This window comes from Salvia splendens, chromosome 3 (genome assembly GCF_004379255.2).
Source record: "Salvia splendens isolate huo1 chromosome 3, SspV2, whole genome shotgun sequence".
Lineage (NCBI taxonomy): Eukaryota > Viridiplantae > Streptophyta > Magnoliopsida > Lamiales > Lamiaceae > Salvia > Salvia splendens.
The window spans coordinates 33,470,453-33,492,722 of record NC_056034.1 but is presented as its reverse complement, the minus strand read 5'-3'; the positions used below and the strand labels follow the sequence as shown (position 1 = coordinate 33,492,722).

Genomic DNA, 22,270 nt, shown 5'->3' with positions numbered 1-22,270 from the left:
GTGGTCTCAAACTTGGATGGAGATGTTGTCTTCTTCAACATAAATCAAATCAGATCGGCAAATCCAGATTCATCACCATAAAAACACAGATTAACAACTTCAAGTACACAGATCTACGATTAAAACTTCAAATCAAAAGATCGAACACTGAAACTGCAACTAAGCTTACTGGTCAACATGTAGGGTGGCAGAAATCACATAAACTGGGTTTTCACACTTAACTAATTCAGATCTAAAATCTAACAGCTATCTAGACTTGCAAACTCAGAGAGATTAACTACAGAAGTTAAAACATGCGATTCCACACTGGAAATTACCGTAACAGCTAGATCTAAGCTATCTAGGCAGAAAGAAGCGAAAACAGACATGAACCGATGCTGGAAAACAACTTCATATTCAATAAAACGTTTGGATCACAACTAAGACTTCAAAGTAAGCAAAATACTGGAAATGCGAAAGATCCAACGTAGAGAAAACAAACAAGATTAACTAGAAAGCAAATAAAGATTGTTTTTGCCACTCCGGGCGATGAAACTGTTCACACTGCGAGACACGCTGACTGGAACGAGAGAATGGAACTCCGGCAAACTGATGATCTTCAAGTGACCATGGCTGTGGCGAGGAACGAGAATTGCGAAGGATAATGCTGAAGGAGGGATCTACCGAAGAGAAATTGCTAACTAAGCGTAGGAGTTAACTAACTAATTGATGATTATTCTCTCTCCAAGTGGCTTCCTTTTATAGGGAGGCCTCCCTTGATTTTTAGGGTAGACTTCGAACATGAAATGACTCTTTTGCCCCCTTGCTTGCGGCTGATCTTCCCAGCTATCCTTCTTCTCCATCTCGAGCCTTTTTGGCATGCATACTGGTCAGGATAATATCATCCTGACGCCCTTTCCACCTGAAGTATCCGAAGCTTTGCCTACTGGCTAGAACACTCAACCTGCACACTTAAGCAACTGTTTTTGCAGATATAATCCAATTATGCACATCATACTGACCAGTAACCAAGGCCTAGAATACGACTTATCACCTGCCTGTTGCATAAGATTCAATGATGGTTGGGATCCTTATGAAATCGCAGCATGTGCCTGTGTTGACTTCATCCTTGCCTCAACGCTCAAGACAAAGGCAAGCATCTGGAACTGACCAGGCCTTAGATTTGGAGGTGACCGACCAAACTGCAGGGTCATACTCTTGTCCAAGCCCACCTAAAATGTGCAGTATTTTCTCTCCATCCGAGATTATGCAACTAACAGATCCTAAGTGATCAAAAAATGATTTCATCTTACCCAAATATTCATTCATGGGCAGTGATGAGATTTTGCATTCGTTGACGATATTGCATCACTTTGGTTGTATATCTGCTTGCAAAGTTGGTCTCCAATGCATGCCAAATATCTTATGCAGATCTCAAACCCACAACGAGCAGCAACGTATTCTCTGATAAAGAAGATAAGCCAGCTTGCTACCCTCCTATGTTTGCCTCTGCCAGGCAATTAATGAAGGATTTGGCATCATTGTGCCTCCAACTGGTTTAGTGATCGTCTGAGGAGATGGAACTACTTCTCCCGTGAGCAATGCTTCCAAACCATACACCCAAACATCAACTTCAACTTGTTGCTTCCTAATCAGAAAATTCCCATCAGTCAACTTGACTGAAATAGGAGATAGTTGAGAGAAAATGGGCAATGCGGAAAGTGGAATAGCTGAGTCATTTGAATTGTTGCATTCTGCCATTTTAGGTAAGAAAATTCAAGATAGAAAAAGGTCTCAAGAGACAGGATCAAAATGATCCTACGTGACACATGAAAAAAAACACAAGAACTCATGTAGAAGAAAGTATGTAGCTGGATTATTTAGAATGTAAAGGGATAAAACAATGTATTCATTGTTTGATTCTATCCAAACAACATTAAATATTTATACACTGCATTCGAACAATCTAGAACCAATCTTTAATATAAGTTTAATCCTTTAATCATAACCGAAAACACAATCAAATCTGCTTCACTCTTCCTTGTGCCACCTCGTCTCTGTACGACCTTTTGTGGTCCTGCATTCCAGCTGCGCTCGTAGCAACCAATTCTTGGATGGTTTCAAGTTCAGTACATCCAGCCTTGAACGAATGTCGTGCTCCATTTGATGTCACGGGAGCTTCAACATGCTCAAGTCCATGCAATGTTCCATTGCATGGAATTTTCACTTGATCGGTTGATTGCTTCTTCAACTCAGCTATAAAATTCAACTACATTAAAAATGATATGGATAATCATATCTGTCTTTTAAGGACTTTTTAATCACATCACTATCATTTTTAGTGGTAAACATATATCTTATATGAAGTAATAAAAAATGAAATGTGGCCAGATTTTGTTGCTAGTGGAAAAATTAATCAACTATTTAAATTTGTGATGCAAGATTCTCCTATATGGTATGCTTCATCTTTCCTTCTTTCATTCTTTTTCCTCCAAATCCTAGCACCTATTTCCCATCTCTTTAAATTTTGTTTTTCTGTACATAATTCAAACACTCACACTTCAAATTCACATCACATATTCAAATTCTTTGGATTCTATTAATTATTCTCGTGTTAAACTGTTAACCAAGAAAATGTATGTTCTTCTTGTAATTTCTGAGCATTGATCTTTAATCCTTTCATTGAATAACTTTGTTGTTGGTGTATTTGTCGCTAATTTGAATAGGAGTTTGATATGAGATGATTTAATTATAATCTATTCATGGTGAATTTGTGAGTCTTGGATTTATTGGAATTAATTATTGTTGGGTGTATTTGAATAAACTTGATTTATGTGGATAAGTATGAATACCCCTTTAGCTTAATTGTTGATACACATTGTTCATATTCATAGCATCGTAAGACTATTTTATCTTGTATGAATTGTGTAGTTTTTTTAGAGCTTAATTGTTATGCTTAATCTTGATCTATTGTTGAAAATTCTTGCAATTATTAGGGTATTGAGAAGATAATGGTGGATGAAAATTTAATCATGCTAAGGTAGATTGTTTGATTTGCATATTTTAGGTCCTTGTTTGATTTAAGTTTTGGGAATTACCGAAAGTTCTTGTAATATCCTACTACAATTTTCTTTATTCCATGAGTTATAATGACAGACTGTTACAATAAATTAAACATTAATAATAATATGGGTCTCACTATCTACTAAAACTAATTTAACTACCCTTCTCATCTCCTCTTATTTTACCAATTGTGCACTAATTCCAGTGTCATTTCAAATACTCATATTTTTATGGGACGGAAGGAGTATACTTAATAATTTCAAAGTACATTTTATTTTAATATTATACTTTCTAAAAGTTTAAGTGAAATAGAAAGAAAGAGCATTTGACATACTCCATCCGTCCTCATAGAATATGCGCTTTGGGTCGACATGAGTTTTAATGCAAAATTGGTAAAGTAAGAGAGAGTTAGAGAGAAAAAGTAACTAAAGTATTGTTAGTGGGGAATGAGTCTCACCTCATTAGAGAGAAAAGAGTTTCCAAAATTGGAAAATGCATATTTTTATAGGACGGACTAAAAAGAAAAGAGTACATATTCTTGTGGGACAAGATGAGTAAAATGATAGAAAAAATGAAGTGAAAAACATCATTTTAGACACTCAAACTATAAGTAAATATCATACTCAATATTGTATATACGACTCTCTTTTATATTATTCCCTCTCTACTTTATTTTTTCTCCACTCTAACTATTATTATCATCTTCGTAAAATAAAGGCCGAAAATAAGCGCCTCACTTATACTCCCTCCGTCGGTGAAATATTGTCTAGTTTTACCATTTTGTTCCGTCCGTGAAAGTTGTTCACATTGTTTTTTTCTATTTTTGGTAAATAGACTCTGCTTTCCACTAACTCTTTACACTTACATTCTATTATAAAACTAATATTATATATATATATATATATATAGAGAGAGAGAGAGAGAGAGAGAGTTGTGATCAATGTCGAACCAATTTTAAAGACCGAACTAGAGACTAAATCTGGGCCATTAGATCTAGTTTTTTTGATGATATGTGTTGTTGTGTAAATTTTTCGGTCTTCATTACAAGCCCATTTTACTTCATTGTATAGGTTTATTACTTCATTCCGTACGTAATACCTTGAAACTACAACATGTTTTTACTTTCTTCCAGTAGGTTTTGAAATGATTCAACATATGTTTCATTAGAATTCATTGACCTGAGTTTTTACTTTATTTACATTAAAAATGTAATTTATTCAAGTGCGTTTATTACTTCATTCAGAAACGTTATTACTTCATTGGATAAGGTTTTTACTTCATTCCAGTAGGACTTCAAATGTCACGACCGCATTTTCTAAGGATAGAAAACACGGTTGATCGCGACTAGGGGCGGGAGTATAAGAAGCAGGGAAAGAAATAAGGGAAAATAAAATCAAACATTGGTTGCGAGACATGACTAATTAAGTGCTGATACATAGAAGAAAGATACTCGATCATGAAGACTCGAGTAAAAATTTCAAAATATCAGAGTTTTGAACAAAATAGACCTGAGTCTTTTAAGATGCACAACGGAAGCAAATGAACGCGGTTTCATGTATGAAGACATGAACCTCCGAGAGTCAGAATCTGACTGAATTAAATGTTTTGTCTCAATAGCACTTCCCCCACCACTTCGCTGCTCAACCTGCACATTTAGAAATACATGCAGGGCTGAGTACAAAAGTACTCAGTGAACACATTGCCGAAAATTACACATATACATTTGAAAATATTGTCAAGCCATCTTCACAGTAACACTCGGGGGTGTTTATTGAAAAGGCCCGAGCTTACTAAAAATATCACATTGGGTTGCAACCCCTTTTTCCGGTACTTAGCCATATCTGATCACATTGTGCCGTCGAGATGGTGTTCTCGCACGGTCACCTTCTCTGCCCATCATGTCAGAGGTATTCTTGTGTCGAGAAGGTGGCCACCTTCCACGGTCACCTGCTCTGCCCAATATGTCAGAGGTAGCTTGTGTACACTAGTCCGAGCGGGGACACCACCCTCACTGGGACCCGAATTCGACTTATATCATCATTCATAATTCACTTGGCCGTAGCCAACAGATAGGCATCATACACAAAATATTTATGGCATGACAACATCATTAAAATCACAAACATGTGTTCTTGTTTTCATAAAATACGATTTGTATTTTAGTATAAGAAAGCTCACCTTGTTCGTTTAGTTTCTTTAACTTGAATTTTCCTGACTCCACCCTTAACTCACGGAGATAGCCTTTTGAAAACAAACAACGTACTAATAAGACTTGAGAAACTCACATACTTAGGAATGCATGCCCCTACTTTATTTCTTTTATCATTTGTTCACTGTTAGAAAATTTTAGAAACTTGCTTATTAATTAAATTAGGAAATTTAATCAATAGCACTTCTTTATTAAACTTAATTATTTCTGTGACTTGAGAACGTCGTCTCCCTCTTTCTTTCCATTTCCTTAGCGGCCGCCCGAGGCGTCGCGGGGCGATGCCGGTCGGCCGCTTACGCCCATAATTCCTCCGTTGGCTCCTCGTATTTTCCATCATAATATCGAACAATTATAAAAGTGCACAATTGAATTATTGCAACTATTTTCCTTTGTTAAGAAAAATTATATGTTTCCCGAATTTGGGATAAATTATTCATACTTCAAAATTATTTCAAAATTAATTAAACAATTCCCCACAATTAATTCAATTATCAACCCAATGATTTATTTACAAAACCCAAATTCTCCACCTTATCTCTCAAATTAATATTCTAAAGCCCCAAAACAATTTTCAAAGTCAACACCCATAAACTTCTAAAGCCTAAAGAAATTTAAATGAAGCCCATACTTTAATAATCCATCAACTCCAATTAATGAGGCCAAAATTTTAAAAGAAAACAAAAGGTTCAAAACATTTTATTTTTAGCACAAGGCCAAAGGGCTCAATTTCATTAAATAAGGCAATGGCTATTTTTTAAATGAATTAAGAGAGGCCCAAATCCTTAGAAAATAGAAGCCCAAAACCCCCTTTTTTTTACAACACAAATGGCCCAAAAGCAAAGCCCAAAATTATTTCATAAAGGGCTAGGCCCAACATTCTATTTCTCTATTTCCTTTAGCCCAAAAAATTAGTTAAATTTCGAAATGGGCCTAATATTTCCGATGCATCGCAGCCCCTAAATAATTTGAAAGAGGTTGGGCTCGGATTTATTTTGCATAGCCTAATGCTAATTATTTTAATGGCCCAAAACCATTTAAAATCAAAGGCCCAAATTCTTTAAAAATCAACAAGCCCAACAAAAAGGCCCAAAATCAATTAATTCATTAGCCCACAACTTAAGCCAAATTAAAGAAACCATAGGTTAAAGACCTAAGTCTTCTTCTTCCTCATTTCACAAATACGCAGCACCCTCTCCTCTCTCACTTTCTCTCTTCCTCATCTCACGTTCAAATCAGCCGCCGCAGCGGATCCGCCTCTGTCGCACAGAGCCGCAGCCGCTGCTGCTGGACGCCAACGCCGCCGCTGCTCTCCGCACGCTGCTGTACCGTCGAAAAGCGCCGCTGCTCCATCGCCCGTCGGGTTCGGTCAGCGCCGGTGCCCCGAAACCACCCCAAAACGTCCCACATCTAACCCGACAACCCCGCACAATCCCGAAACAACTCCGATTCAACCCGAAACAGCCCCGCAGGTAAGTTCTTATGTTGATTTCGTGAGATACAAGTTCAATCCTTGGATTTGGGTTTGTTTTGATTACTAGATTATTGGATTGGTTACGGAGTTATGAGATGCACACAAAAAAAATTGAGGCTGTTGTAGAGGAATTGATGTACCTTTGGAGAGGAGGAATTGCCTAGCAACAAAAGGAATTGTATTCACGGCAGTTTGGTTTCTTTTGTTTGATCGAGCAGTTGCAATTGCAAGAAGATTTCTGTGTGTTGTTTTCCTCCGATTTGTATGAGATTGTGTTCAGATTAATATAGAAGGAGGGGTGGTTGAAGAAAATGATTGTGATATCTATATACAATGCACAAAATATGGAGTGAAAGTGACGGTGTAGCAAGTTGCCTACATATTCTTATCTCCAAATTATTCTCCTTCGTCAGGAAGGAATATGGTTTGCCTACTCTAATTAAATGCAGCATTTAATGTTGTGTCTGCAACAAATTCGATCCTTTGAATCTGCCCTCTCTTCTTTTTTTATATATATTTGTTTATTAAAGTAATTGTTTGAGTATTTGTTCACTTGTTCATTTAATTTGGTGTAGGTATAATCGGTTCAAGTTCGTGGCTATCCACGTTGAAGTACCTGATTTTCGTAGAACGCAGGATGTATAGATTAAATTTTGTTGGACTTTTGTTGGATGTAACGGACATCAAAATTTTTATTTTGGGATCTTATTTATTTATTTATTTAAATTTCTTATATTCATATAAGTGTAATATATATTTACGTGTTCTATTCACTTGTCTAACGTCAAACAAACAACGACAACAATCTATCGTGCTCGGAGTTAAACGCATAAAATAGATAATCAAGCTAATAATATAGTTTATAATAATATCGGCTTAGCGGGTCGTTACATTCTACCCCTCTTAAAAGAAATTTCGTCCCGAAATTTAGGATGTATTTAGACAAAAAGCTCGGGATATTTCTCCTTCATTTTCTCTTCTAGCTCCCATGTTGCTTCTTCATGTCCGTGGTTTTTCCACAAAACCTTCACTGCAGTAATCGACTTGTTCCGAAGCTGCTGCACCTTTCGGTCTAGTATTTCTACCGGCTTTTCTTCGTAACTCAGGTTATGCTCTAGAGAGATTTCTTCGTGGCGAATCACATGTTTTGGGTCGAACACGTACCTTCGAAGTTGGGAGACGTGGAATACGTTGTGAACGTTCCCAAAGTTGGGTGGTAATGCCAAGCGATATGCTACTGGGCCTACTTCTTCCAGAATTTCATATGGTCCAATAAATCGTGGTTTTAGCTTACCTTTGAGTCCAAATCTGATTATTCCTTTGGGAGGGGATACTTTCAAGATGACCTTCTCCCCGATGTTAAATTTCAATTCCGTTCGACACTCAACGACGTAGGATTTTTTTTTTTTTGCCGGTCTTGCACTTCCTTGAGGGTCTCACGCGAGGAAATTTAGAGGTGGTCTAACAGTTTTAACTTTGCTAGGAAATCGAATTTGGGATTCAAAGAGAATCATTCAAATCGTCCTTACTTTGTATAGGCTCCAAGGTAACCATGAAAATAAAACGATTATAATTATTTCAATTACGTGAGGGTTTGGTTCACCACAAACTCTCACCAGTAGCTTGCAACAAAGGTTTTCATGAAGTGCAAAGACTAGGCTCAATTGGGCTCATTATGCTCACTTCCAAAAAAGAAAAGATACAACTTCAAAGGGCTTGAGCTATGCCCATAGACCTTGGAAATTTTATTGTGGGAAGAGCTTGCCAGATGGAATAAATTGCAAGTGTGAGGGTATGATGAATAGAATGTAGATGTCTATAATAGGTTGCCAATAATATAATCAAAATGAACAGTGAAGTAGAAAAGTTTCAAGTATCCCCCAGATGATAACAGGAAGACCTGAGATGATTGGTTACAAATGATTTGAAAAGAATAGGAAAAACAAACAATTGCAATTTGCTCGACAACACTGTGATAGAAGATCATATCAATGAAATTTTTAGAGTTTATAAGCAGTTCAGGGAACTAACTAATAAAGAGGGCAACAAGAGGAAACTAGCCAAGGGAGAATCAATGTGTCAGCTTTAACATGAAGCTTGCAGAAAAGCTCAAATCAAGAAACAACAGTTATATTTGAATTCAGAAGATGAGAGTACTCATGTAAAACAAAGAGCTTATCAATAAGTATGTCTGAGAACAAAAAGGGTCAAATTAAAAGGTTTAAGGTCTCACCAGATGGCTGCTCGAATATAGTAAGACTGAAGATGACTGTGCTCAAGTGGATTTGGGAAAGAAGAATAACAAGGAACTACCACTTTGGGTCAACAACATCGTGATACTATATCACGTTAATAAATTTACAAAGTTTATAGCCAAATCACGGAAATTAACTAGTAGGGAAGACAATCAGAGCAAACTAGTTCAGGGAGAGAGTAAATTGATTTAGACTTGGAGTTGCTGAGGAGCTCACAACATGATGGAATAAATATAGTGGAATTAAGAAGAGGGAACTACTCATAAAAACTAAAGAGCTTGTCAAGAAGCATTTTTGAAAACACAAAGGTCCACTAATGATCTTTGAGGGATACGTCATTGAAAAGACAATTGTTTAGGAAAACATGTTCATTCTGAAGGCTAAAAATACAACAGCTCCTAGTATAGGAGTTTGGTGGCAGGAAATCAGTGAGTCAAAATATTGCTTTTATACAGAATGAGTAAAGAAGGACCGTAGTCACTGGAGCTTATCAGAAAACATGAGGGAGTAAGCTCAAAACTGAAAGTGATTCACAACCTTGACATAGAAGAGGGAAAGTAATGACACATTACCTTGCAAATTGAGTCATTTAAGTTCTTAATTCAATAAAGGTTTTTTGATCAAGAGGGGTGCGAGAAAAATGGAATTCATGGGAATCCAAGTAAGCGTTGCTGATGAATCTTCTTGGTTAACTACAATGGTGATACTCCGTTGTTTAATTCTTTATAGAGGATGGTAAATGAGTTAGGGGAAACTTTGGTCACAAGCTACTTTCACTTTACGATCACGTCAGATGACCATATGTGGGGATTACGACTCTTTGGTACTTTCTATTCGTCATAACGCTCATCCTCGTAACACGTCGTTTCTGCTTACTTATTATTTGCAAGACTGGATTCTTTGTCTACGTTGCAGTCAATTCTCTTGCTAAATATGTATATATCACTTAGTTGGATCGAAGGCACGACCCTTTGGAGTGATTGGATTGTCAAGAAAGACAATGGCTAACCCAGATTATTCATGTCATTGGGACGTAGAGAATGACATCTAACCCCTACCATCTTTCTAGAAACATCGTTTTGTTCTATGTTGGATTTCTTTTCTCGTGACGAAGTTTCTTTCTTATCGCGTCCTTTTTTTTCGTCGCTCGGGAAAGCGAGAAATCTTCATACTGTACTTCTAAGTTCGTGTTCATATTATGTTCTAGAAGGAACGCATAACTAAGTATTCTAAGTTCTTTGGAAATTTTGATTTCCCCAATCTAACAACTTGATTCAATGACTACTCAAAAAGAGGTATCATTTCACAAACTCAAAAAGAGACATCATTTCAACAATTGGTATCAGACTCGTATACTTTATACTTTCATATTTTAGTACCTTTTTCCATTTAGGAAAGTTACTTCTTTTATTCATACATTCACAGTCTTTAGCCAAGGAAAGACATACTAACTCTTTCTTTAAGCATGCTACCAAATCAAGAAACATCAACTCTTTCTTTAAGCTTGGTATTCTCATTTGTACACACAAATTAACTCCATGAGTTATTTCTCCATTTCAAACTTTCAAACATCTTGACTTTCTTTTGAAAAAAGAACAAGTTACCTTTTTTTTTCCACATTGAGCGCGATTGGTGGGAGTGCTAAGAGCATTTTTATCGATTAAACAGTCTAGTGGAACAAGACTAGACCAAAGATTTTCAAAGAAGACTCTCAGGTTCAGAGCGAGAAAGAATGCTCTGATACCACTCTGTCACGACCGCATTTTCTAAGGATAGAAAACACGGTTGATCGCGACTAGGGGCGGGAGTATAAGAAGCGGGAAAGAAATAAGGGAAAATAAAATCAAACATTGGTTGCGAGACATGACTAATTAAGTGCTGATACATAGAAGAAAGATACTCGATCATGAAGACTCGAGTAAAAATTTCAAAATATCAAAGTTTTGAACAAAATAGACCTGAGTCTTTTAAGATGCACAACGGAAGCAAATGAACGTGGTTCCATGTATGAAGACATGAACCTCCGAGAGTCAGAATCTGACTGAATTAAATGTTTTGTCTCAATAGCACTTCCCCCACCACTTCGCTGCTCAACCTGCATATTTAGAAATACATGCAGGGCTGAGTACAAAAGTACTCAGTGAACACATTGCCGAAAATTACACATATACATTTGAAAATATTATCAAGCCATCTTCACAGTAACACTCGGGGGTGTTTATTGAAAAGGCCCGAGCTTACTAAAAATATCACATTGGGTTGCAACCCCTTTTTTCGGTACTTAGCCATATCTGATCACATTGTGCCGTCGAGATGGTGTTCTCGCACGGTCACCTTCTCTGCCCATCATGTCAGAGGTATTCTTGTGCTCGGAAGGTGGCCACCTTCCACGGTCACCTGCTCTGCCTAACACGTCAGAGGTAGCTTGTGTACACTAGTCCGAGCGGGGACACCACCCTCACTGGGACCCGAATTCGACTTATATCATCATTCATAATTCACTTGGCCGTAGCCAACAGTTAGGCATCATACACAAAACATTTATGGCATGACAACATCATTAAAATCACAAACATGTGTTCTTGTTTTCATAAAATACGATTTGTATTTTAGTATAAGAAAGCTCACCTTGTTCGTTTAGTTTCTTTAACTTGAATTTTCCTGACTCCACCCTTAACTCACGGAGATAGCCTTTTGAAAACAAACAACGTACTAATAAGACTTGAGAAACTCACATACTTAGGAATGCATGCCCCTACTTTATTTCTTTTATCATTTGTTCACTGTTAGAAAATTTTAGAAACTTGCTTATTAATTAAATTGGGAAATTTAATCAATAGCACTTCTTTATTAAACTTAATTATTTCTGTGACTTGAGAACGTCGTCTCCCTCTTTCTTTCCATTTCCTTAGCGGCCGCCCGAGGCGTCGCGGGGCGATGCCGGTCGGCCGCTTACGCCCATAATTCCTCCGTTGGCTCCTCGTATTTTCCATCATAATATCGAACAATTATAAAAGTGCACAATTGAATTATTGCAACTATTTTCCTTTGTTAAGAAAAATTATATGTTTCCCGAATTTGGGATAAATTATTCATACTTCAAAATTATTTCAAAATTAATTAAACAATTCCCCACAATTAATTCAATTATCAACCCAATGATTTATTTACAAAACCCAAATTCTCCACCTTATCTCTCAAATTAATATTCTAAAGCCCCAAAACAATTTTCAAAGTCAACACCCATAAACTTCTAAAGCCTAAAGAAATTTAAATGAAGCCCATACTTTAATAATCCATCAACTCCAATTAATGAGGCCAAAATTTTAAAAGAAAACAAAAGGTTCAAAACATTTTATTTTTAGCACAAGGCCAAAGGGCTCAATTTCATTAAATAAGGCAATGGCTATTTTTTAAATGAATTAAGAGAGGCCCAAATCCTTAGAAAATAGAAGCCCAAAACCCCCTTTTTTTTACAACACAAATGGCCCAAAAGCAAAGCCCAAAATTATTTCATAAAGGGCTAGGCCCAACATTCTATTTCTCTATTTCCTTTAGCCCAAAAAATTAGTTAAATTTCGAAATGGGCCTAATATTTCCGATGCATCGCAGCCCCTAAATAATTTGAAAGAGGTTGGGCTCGGATTTATTTTGCATAGCCTAATGCTAATTATTTTAATGGCCCAAAACCATTTAAAATCAAAGGCCCAAATTCTTTAAAAATCAACAAGCCCAACAAAAAGGCCCAAAATCAATTAATTCATTAGCCCACAACTTAAGCCAAATTAAAGAAACCATAGGTTAAAGACCTAAGTCTTCTTCTTCCTCATTTCACAAATACGCAGCACCCTCTCCTCTCTCACTTTCTCTCTTCCTCATCTCACGTTCAAATCAGCCGCCGCAGCGGATCCGCCTCTGTCGCACAGAGCCACAGCCGCTGCTGCTGGACTCCGACGCCGCCGCTGCTCTCCGCACGCTGCTGTACCGTCGAGAAGCGCCGCTGCTCCGTCGCCCGTCGGGTTCGGTCAGCGCCGGTGCCCGAAACCACCCCAAAACGTCCCACATCTAACCCGACAACCCCGCACAATCCCGAAACAACTCCGATTCAACCCGAAACAGCCCCGCAGGTAAGTTCTTATGTTGATTTCGTGAGATACAAGTTCAATCCTTGGATTTGGTTTTGTTTTGATTACTAGATTATTGGATTGGTTACGGAGTTATGAGATGCACACAAAAAAATTTGAGGCTGTTGTAGAGGAATTGATGTACCTTTGGAGAGGAGGAATTGCCTAGCAGCAAAAGGAATTGTATTCACGGCAGTTTGGTTTCTTTTGTTTCATCGAGCAGTTGCAATTGCAAGAAGATTTCTGTGTGTTGTTTTCATCTGATTTGTATGAGATTGTGTTCTGATTAATATAGATGGAGGGGTGGTTGAAGAAAATGATTGTGATATCTATATACAATGCACAAAAGATGGAGTGAAAGTGACGGTGTAGCAAGTTGCCTACATATTCTTATCTCCAAATTATTCTCCTTCGTCAGGAAGGAATATGGTTTGCCTACTCTAATTAAATGCAGCATTTAATGCTGTGTCTGCAACAAATTCGATCCTTTGAATCTGACCTCTCTTCTTTTTTTATATATATTTATTTATTAAAGTAATTATTTGAGTATTTGTTCACTTGTTCATTTAATTTGGTGTAGGTATAATCGGTTCAAGTTCGTGGCTATCCACGTTGAAGTACCTGATTTTCGTAGAACGCAGGATGTATAGATTAAATTTTGTTGGACTTTTGTTGGATATAACGGACATCAAAATTTTTATTTTGGGATCTTATTTATTTATTTATTTAAATTTATTATATTCATATAAGTGTAATATATATTTACGTGTTCTATTCACTTGTCTAACGTCAAACAAACAACGACAACAATCTATCGTGCTCGGAGTTAAACGCATAAAATAGATAATCAAGCTAATAATATAGTTTATAATAATATCGGCTTAGCGGGTCGTTACATCAAATGCTTCTACACATACTTCATTCCAATAATTTATTACATCATTCAATGTGTTTCTTACACCATATCAGCGTTGTGGCGGTGTTGATAGATTTTGTAGAGAGAAAGAACGGCACGTGACGGTGAAACCGCATTTACGTAATGGAATGAAGTAATAATCCTACTGGAATGAAGTAAGAACCTACTGGATTGAAGTAAAAACCTACTGGAATGAAGTTAAATCTTCGTAACATGTTAGTATGACTTATTTACCTTCGGATGAATTAAAATAGGCTCGTGATGAAGGCGAAAATAATTGATAAATTTGTGTCTCTCATCCATAAAAAACTAGATCTAAAAACCCTAATTTGGTATGGTTCGGTGGTTCGGTCTTTAAGAGTGGATTTGTGAATAATGGGACTATATATATATATATATATATATATAGGAATGGGGGAGCATTATGGTGCCACCATAGTTAGAGTGGCAACGTACCACCAACCTCGTGCTGCCACGTGGCAAGTTATCCAGCAATATCATAGTAAGCGTTTTAGATGGATTTCTACAGATTGCATGATAGTACTACGTGGATTGCAGTGTAGAGTGCTGAGTATTGCATAATTTTCTATAATGCAAAATAACGGTATAAAAAAACAATCTGTCTATATATATACAACAACTGAAACGCATATTAAATGAATATTGCTGGATACGCATATTACTATCATGCAGTCTGTAAACGCATATTAAATGAATATTGCTGGATACGACTCTAATATTGTTTGATAACGTGTCATGTGGCAGTACGAGATTGGTGGTACGTTGTCACTTTAAGAATGTAATCAAATATGGATGTAATCAAATGCAAACTTTCAATATTGTACAAACCCTAAACTATGATTTGGACCGTTGGAAAATATCAACATATGACAAAATAATAGCAACGGAAAATGTCAACACAGTGTCAATGGTTGATGCTTGATAAGGCTCATTTCATGCATCGGTTTAAGGGTAAAATGTACGCTGCTTGATCGGTTTATCGCGCAAAACAAGTGTTAAATGTGCAGGAATGCCACTTGACCAAAGCAGCAAGGCCAAACTGAACAAGCAAGTATAAAAGGCGATAAAAGGCCAAGAAAATGGGGGAGTTGATCAAGGGGAGTGATCAAGCAGTTAGGCGGGGACCACTGGCTTCTAGAAGAAGAACACGTGAGAAAATGAGTTGGATGTGGCGCACCATTCTGTTATCAAGGACAACGTTCTAGAAGGGGACACGTGCTAGCTTATGAGACGCAAGGACGGACCTGAGTCATGAATCTGTTACTCAAAAGCGTCGTCATTCTAGAATAAAGGCACGTATCAATCAATGAGTCGCTCATTCTCAGCATGAGCGAATATTCCCTGTCAGGATCGTTATCCAGCTGGAGGCCGAATCGAGCTTATAAATAGAGGGTGTGCCATCACAAGAAATGGGAGATCCTTTACTTTCCGTCTAGTTTAGCTTAGTTTAGCTTAGTCCAGTTCTCTAGAATAGCTTAGCTTAGATAAAGTAATGCGTAGTTAGAAAGGGGAATTAAAGAAGCGTTGCAGAATACTTGTATTCTGTCGGCGTATTCCTAAATTACCCGCCCAGATTCTTCTCGGTTTTACTTGCTTTCTTATTTTCTGAAGTATTAGCTTAGTTTTAATTTCACGTTGTATTTCTCTCAGTTTAGTTTAATCAAAGTTATTTCGTTTTCATCCTCGCATTTACTTTTCCGATGTTACCTGCAATTTATTTGACCCAGTAGTTAAATCTCCGTTGATCAAGCTAGCTAGTTTAATTCTGCCTAGAGTAAAAACAATAGTTAAAAACTCCCAAGTTAAAGCGTGGCAGCAGCCAACCCCCCTCTGTTTACTACTCATACACTCAACACACCAAATTCTCTGTGGGATCGACCCTGAACTTGCCGCTTTACTGTTAAAGTTGTGCAAAATTGGGAGTTTACAAATTACTTTGGTAAGGAAGAAAGAGCGAGAGCAAGACTGCATTCATTAAGTGGCAACGACATTTGCTAACTGATCCAACCGGTTCGGTTATCATTCCATATAACTTGATCCGCATTCTAATCGCGTTTTCGTCTCTTTCCAAGTCCTTCCAAAATGGCGCCGTTGCCGGGGAAGCATGGTGTTACTTTATATTTGTGTGTAGTGCGTAGGTGTATATAGTCTTATTTCCTTGTTTTCTCATTTTGATTTTCACTGTTGATGAGAAGGTACCAACGCGGTGGACACTGGAATCATCCATTTCTATACAGGGAGACTAACGCTCATTAGAGAGTCCAGGAAGTCGGCGTTGTCACCACTCGTTAAAGAGCAACATTAGAAGCCGCAGCAGCCCCTGAACAGAACACACAACCACCACCAGCAGAGATGGCCCTTGTCGCTGACGACTCTAGTATCGGATCTCTGCACACTCATGATGAAAAGGAGCCCACATATGCCATTGCCACTACTCCTGGGATGCGGACCATCGCGATCAAATCAGGAGTACTGGCTGTTTTGTCCCACTTTACGGTCTTTCAAAAGAGTGTCCGTACGCATTTCTGGAAGAGTTCTGCTGATATTGTGATATTCAGCCCGTGCCGGCTGGATCTACATCCGAAGATTATAGGCTCAAAGTTATTCCCTTCGTTTTAAAGAGAGATGCGGGCGTCTGGCTGTCAAGGCTGCCAGAAGGATCCATCAGGACCTGGGCCGAATTCCGCATGATATTCCTCGACCGCTTCTTCCCAGCATCAAAGACGAGTGCCCTCAAACGGAAGATTACAGAGGCTAGGCAGGAGTATGATGAACCCCTTGGCCAGTACTGGGACAGGTTCCAAGGTTTGCTTCAAGCATGCCCCAACCACAAGATGAAGGAGAAGGAAATTTACTCTGTTTTCTACAGTGGACTTCTCGAAAACCGCATTTAGCCAAGCCAAAAATATCTTGGAGAGGCTGATCGAGGCTAAGCGGTCGTACGAGACATCTCGAGGCCAGTATAGAAGAGGGGCAGTGCATGTAGCAGAGGCGCGCAATGACGAAAAGTTGGAGGCTCGATTTGAGCAAATGGAGAAGAAACTACTGGAGGCAGTAGAGAAAGCAAGACCGCCACCACCACCTGCACCAAAGGAGACACAATATGTGCCGCAACCATCCCCACCAGAAGAACATCATTATTATTACTGTGAATTCTCCTCTGAGGTAGAGCCACAAGCCCAAGTGAATGTCGTAGGTCATTGGAACACGAATGTGAACTGGATCCAAGGGAAGCAGAGAGATGCTCCGTGGAGGACCACCCAAACTTTAGGTGGACTGATCAGAATCAAAGCCAACCACCCCCGACGCAGTCCTTACAACTCACCGAGGGGCAGCCCAACTGGCCTGCTCGGATCCAGGAGAGGCCGAACACTGGAGGGAACAAATTGCAGGGCGGTCAGGCAGGATGGTCAAGAGGACCTCAAGGGAACTGGTCAAGTGGAGGACAACCTAACTGGTCAAGCCGACAACAGAAAGGAGAGTGGGGGTACCAGCACCAAGTCCCTCAGTTTTGCAACCAGGGAAGACAACCAAATGATCAAATGGTGAACTATGTCCCGCAGTACCAAAGAGGAAACCCGCAGAATCACTTCCAGCCAGAGCAGTATGGACCTTCCGGCTACTATCAGCAAGGTCATGGAGGAGGTCGATTTAATCAGCGATATAACAAACAGCAATTTGAAGTTGTGATGATCCTGCATCAGCCCCAAGATGCGATGCGAGAAATACAAGAGATTCAGAAAGAACAGAGGGTTGCACTCAAAATGCTTACAAAGCAATTGTCCCAGGTAGCCATGTCATTGGGCGAGCTGAGAGGGAATGAGGGAAAGCTCCCAGCCACAGTGCAGCAACCTACAGGGCGCAAAAATGTCAATACAGTCTCTCTGAAATCAGAAACAGTTTGTCAAAGCTCATCTGCGAGTTTTCCAACACCTAGACTCAATCATAATGAAGGCTTTGAGCCTAACACCCGTGAACAAGTTGCTGAGAAGGGGAGGATGGTCGAAGAGAAAAATGTGACCGGTGTGATCCAACCGAGCGATCTTCCACCAAAGAGGACTGACCCAGGGGTATTTACGCTCCCAATTTCCATCAGAGGCGTTCAAATGGAGCACGCAATGTGCGACTTAGGGGCTTCCATCAATATTATGCCGTATTCTATATACAAGAAACTGTAAAATGCTAAGCTTATCAAAACCAATATGGAAATACAGCTAGCAGACGGGTCTTGCATTTACCCCGAGGGAGTTCTGGAAGATGAAATCGTCAAGGTCAACAAATTCTTGTACCCCGCCGACTTCTTCGTCATAAAGACGACAGAGCCAGGAGCAGAAGAGCCTGTGGGAATCCTTTTGGGAAGGCCATTCCTATCTACGGCTAGCACAGTCATTAATGTTCGCCATGGGACGATATATCTAAGTTTAAATGAAGAACAGCTTACATTCGAAATTGACAAAGCTGTGAGGAAGTCGCAGGATAGCGAGAGCATTCAATCAGCAGAACAATCACACCTTGGGAGCGAAAGTACCTAGAAAAGGAACCCTTCATTAAACCGTCATCTAACCCCACCAATGGTGAAAAGCTTAAGAGTGAAGCAGATGACTGGTTCAAGGCAACCATGACTAGGGAAATGGATGACCAAGGCCTTGAAAGAGCAATTATGGACTTCTGCAAGCAATCACGGCCAGTCAAGTCAGAAGAGATTGTTCAACCAGGGAGAGTCGAAAAACCACCTGACCAAGCTGGCTTGTTAAGAAGAGAGCTGAAGGAGAATCCCGCACCTACAAGGCAGCCATTGCATTGGCAAAACTGTAGGAAAAGGAAGGACAATCGAAAAAAAAACTAAGGACATGTGAAGAAGGGGTCAAGTGGAAAACAGTAGACCCGAATAGGATAAACCCAAATCAGTACACGCATCCAGCCACGGTGGAAAAGGAAGTGACCGACCTCTTCTCGCGAAAGGAAGAGCCCTTCGATGAGCAAAAAAAGCCACCATCCCAGTATCAAATCAAGTTGATGACCAGAAAGTGGAATTCAGAATGGGCAGATCCTGAAACCATCAAGGCAAACACACACCAAGGAGACACCCCCAATTCGTTCTCTTTCGATGTGAAGTGTCATCGGGTTGAGCCCTACAGAGACAAGACCAAAGCTGGAGTGGTGGAAGAAATTCTACTGACCTTTCCCCAATCTCAACCAGTGAGCAGGTAGAATGTGTGATCGGGTACTCCTGGGTAGTCTGCTTGATCAAACAATAAATTTTAAATCCATTAAATTGATCAAGTGACAACCTAGGGGAACCCGGTCAAGTCCTTATAGTTAGTGTAAATAGTTTTTCTTGTGTTAGTTTTTATTAGAAAGTTAAAGGACGGAAGTAGAGGCGGGAAACTGATCAAGTGGAGTTATTGAGTTTTCATCTGGATATAATTGACCACTTGATCAGTGCAACGAGGGCTAACCAATGGCCACAGTGATTTACTTAATCAGGGACAGGTGGTGATAGGACATATGCAGTCATTAGAGAGGTGTCAGGCTGCGCCAACTGTCTAAATGAAATGACATCCTAGGGAGAGGGAGAAAGCGTATCAAAGAAGCTAAGCCAGCTGGCACTCTGAAAAAGGCGCGCCCGTGCGTGAACAGTCGCAGAGATCTCAACCGTCAGAGATCCCAACAGTCGTGGTATCAGTATAATAGGCAGAATCTCAGGGTCGTATTTCACTTTCAACCAAAAGCGACTACAGTGCATTCCTTTTACTCTCCCCACACCGATCCAAATTTCAAACCCTTGCCTAGAACATTTTCTCCACCAGCAGTCATCACCATTACGAGTGAATATGTTTATCAAGTAAATTCCCACTCTTTCATCATCCCCCAGTGCCGGAGACGACAGTGGCGACCAGGAAACTTCATCCCAAGTTCGTCAAGAAAATCCTAACTCTTGTACGCCAAACACCGCCCCACCACAAACCAGCACCGCTACTCCAAGTCCTGAAATAGATAAAGAAACCCTACGGCACCTCAATAAAGTCCTTTTGAGTATACCTCGAGAGTTGGACGATGCAGCAGCATACGCCGAACTCAAGGCTAGACTTGGGATTTCCCGGTCTAAAAATCCTACTTCGTCCTCTAAACCAAAGATCCCACCTAGTTCTCCTACATCACCAAAACCATCTTCCATCCAACCTTCACCTTCGTCCCCAACCCAGCCAATACAATGTAGCGCAGACACCGCCGATAAAGAAGGGTTGGGGGAGGATTATGGACAGCCGTTCGCTATTCCGTCGCCAGTAGGCGGTGGCGGCTCCGCTTCGATCCATAAGCCACATTTGACTGAGGGCGGTGGCATCAACAGTGAAGAGGAAGAGGAATTCCGCCGGTTGTTCGACTATAGGAAGACGGAGGAAGAGGAACCGCTACATCGTCAGACGCGGCGTATGACAACGGATCGGCTCCTGGAGGTAGCTTAAAACCTGAAAACACAAGGTGAGGAAGGAACAGTGGTGCAGAAGCCGCGCACAGTACGGAGGCTGGTGGATGAAGAACCAGAAGAGCCTCAGTTCCAGGAAGCGGGAGAGGAGAAAAAAGCTACCAAGGGCGGCCTGGCGAGGGAAAGAAGAGAGAGGAATGGGAAAGAGAGTATTCTCCCTACTCGCAAGAGAAGCCGCCCCGCTGACACAGAGGTCACCATTGTAGATGCTTTTGCGCCCGCTTCCCCACAACCAGGAGATGAGGGCAGTGATTCGACTGGAGAGGAATTGCGTTGGACCAGAACGACCAGGAGACAACAAGGAAAGCCTGAAACCTCTCCTTCCATCGCCTACTCTCCTCAGCATGTGGTGTTGACCCCAGCTCTTCGCCAACATATGATGGAGTTCGATTATCCTAAGATACAGAAGGAGGTGCACCAAAGGGTGACCTCCCAGAAGAAGTTAAAGGCGGGGAAGATGCTGCACCAGCCATCCCTGGAGAAGATAGGAATGAAGGAGAGGTTTTCAGCCTACATTGTCAGCATCGGTTTTGAATGGTTGCTAGAGGTCGATGAGGCCCCTGTGCCTGAGGACCTAACCAAGGAGTTTTTCAAATCCTTCCGCTTTATAGGAAGTTCAGACCTGAACGAAGAGAGTGTTTCCTTCAGGGTCTTTGGCCAAGAACAACTAATGAGCCTCAACGATTTCTCTATCCGGATGGGCCTCTACACGGAACAAGAGGTGGCTGACGGGGTCTGGGTTGGGCGTGATATCGGTTTCCCTCAGAGGAACACAGAATTCGATCAGCAAGCCGTCTGGAAGGCAATATGCGGAGGACGCGCCCCTACGTTCAGAACTTCTGAATCCAGAGGACATCTTATTGGGTTTACTTGGCCTCCAATCTCCTCGGACAAGCAAACACACTGGCGATCCTCACTCTGGCTGAGCTCTATTTCATGTGGAGCATGAGAGAACAGAGGAAAGTCCACCTGGGGTTCTGGCTGGCATATTCCATGAACCAGATGGCTACCCATGCTGCCCGCCATTTGAACTTCTGTCACCTCCTCGGGACCTATCTGAGGAGGAACTGGATCGTGAAAAGAGTCGGACGCCCCGTCCTTTGCCCTAGTCCTGAAATGTTTGACCTTGACTTCTTTGTTAGAATTCAGGTTTTAGAGAAGACGAAGGGAGGAAATTTTCAGTTTTACGCAGCAGGCCGGCGGGAGCAGCAAAGAAGCCAGCCCCAGAGAAGAAGAAGGTTAGAGGAGGCCTCAGCAAACCTTGCCGATGGAGAAGAAGAGGATACACACCAGGCGCCCACTCCAAGGATGGAACAGGAGGAGGCTTCAAGCACTGACAATGAATGGAAGCTCCAAGTGGAGCAGACATTGATGCAGCTGGTGGAGAATTCAAATGCTCAATGGTTCTGCTAGCCAGGATGGTGGGAACTACCCAAGACCAGACCCCTGCCAAATGACCACCACCTCCCTCTACACGCTCTCCTCCGTCTCAGCGCCCGTTTTCCTTCAAGCACACCTCAGTCTCTCCCAGTAATCCTCCCGGAAAGTATTGAGTACAACCCCCCCATCTCAGCTCATGTTAATTTCAAAACAATTTTAGTTTTAACTTGTTTTTGGGTATGTATAACTGTCATTCTATTCCGCATCACACTTAGACCTGTTTTGGGTCTAAGTGTGAGAAAGTATGCATGCTCGCTTTTGCTCTATATGTTGCTTGCCCGCTTTATGTGTCTTTTGTTGTTGTT

The 22,270-nt window shown here is 40.4% G+C and overlaps 3 long non-coding RNA genes across 3 annotated transcripts; 2 read left to right on the top strand and 1 right to left on the bottom strand.

Moving 5' to 3' along the window:
• Window positions 1-1,833: 1,833 nt before the first annotated feature.
• Window positions 1,834-7,303, bottom strand: LOC121795741. Its single transcript, XR_006049624.1, has 3 exons — window positions 6,863-7,303; window positions 5,221-5,283; window positions 1,834-2,248 (listed from the first exon to the last, which is right to left on the bottom strand). It is a non-coding gene; the product is annotated as an uncharacterized LOC121795741 (long non-coding RNA).
• LOC121795742 lies at window positions 5,645-7,461 on the top strand. The gene is made up of 2 exons (XR_006049625.1): window positions 5,645-6,720; window positions 7,298-7,461. It is a non-coding gene; the product is annotated as an uncharacterized LOC121795742 (long non-coding RNA).
• A 4,568-nt stretch (window positions 7,462-12,029) lies between these two features.
• Window positions 12,030-13,845, top strand: LOC121793819. The gene is made up of 2 exons (XR_006049173.1): window positions 12,030-13,104; window positions 13,682-13,845. It is a non-coding gene; the product is annotated as an uncharacterized LOC121793819 (long non-coding RNA).
• Window positions 13,846-22,270: the final 8,425 nt, after the last annotated feature.